We start from the raw sequence: 548 nt of genomic DNA on the forward strand, positions 1-548 counted from the left end.
AATTTGAATTTATTTTCATAGTTTGTTTGAAATGATTAACTTAACTCAAACATTAAATGAAGCGTTTAAAAAAAAAAAAAAACTTTACCTCTATGAGTTGCAGGATTTTATTATGTAGAAGATAGCTTAAATTCGGGTATCGCTCGAGCACTTCCATTTTCTGGTATGGAATTGAGAATACCTAATTGGGTAGTGTAGGTGCCGTTTCACTTTAATATGAAGCTTCATAAATTAGCTGGATAAATAAATCTAACATAATAATAATTTATAAGTTTGCAAAGACTCTAGGATTCAAATTTCACACAACGTTAATATACAAAAATTAAATTTTCTCTAATAATATTTTACATTTGTGGCACTATAATATTTTTCTCTTCAACACCTCTTCCCACATCTTATCTACATACCCTACTCTCACATAATATACCAACTCCAATTTCTACCTTAAATGATCTTGTTGCTTTTCTTCATGTTGTAAACGCAGAATTGGATGCACCCACTGATTCTAATATCTTTGTTCCACTTTTCCTGGATGAGAAGGAAAGAAT

The sequence above is a fragment of the Nicotiana attenuata genome, unplaced genomic scaffold (genome assembly GCF_001879085.1).
Source record: "Nicotiana attenuata strain UT unplaced genomic scaffold, NIATTr2, whole genome shotgun sequence".
Classification (NCBI taxonomy): domain Eukaryota; kingdom Viridiplantae; phylum Streptophyta; class Magnoliopsida; order Solanales; family Solanaceae; genus Nicotiana; species Nicotiana attenuata.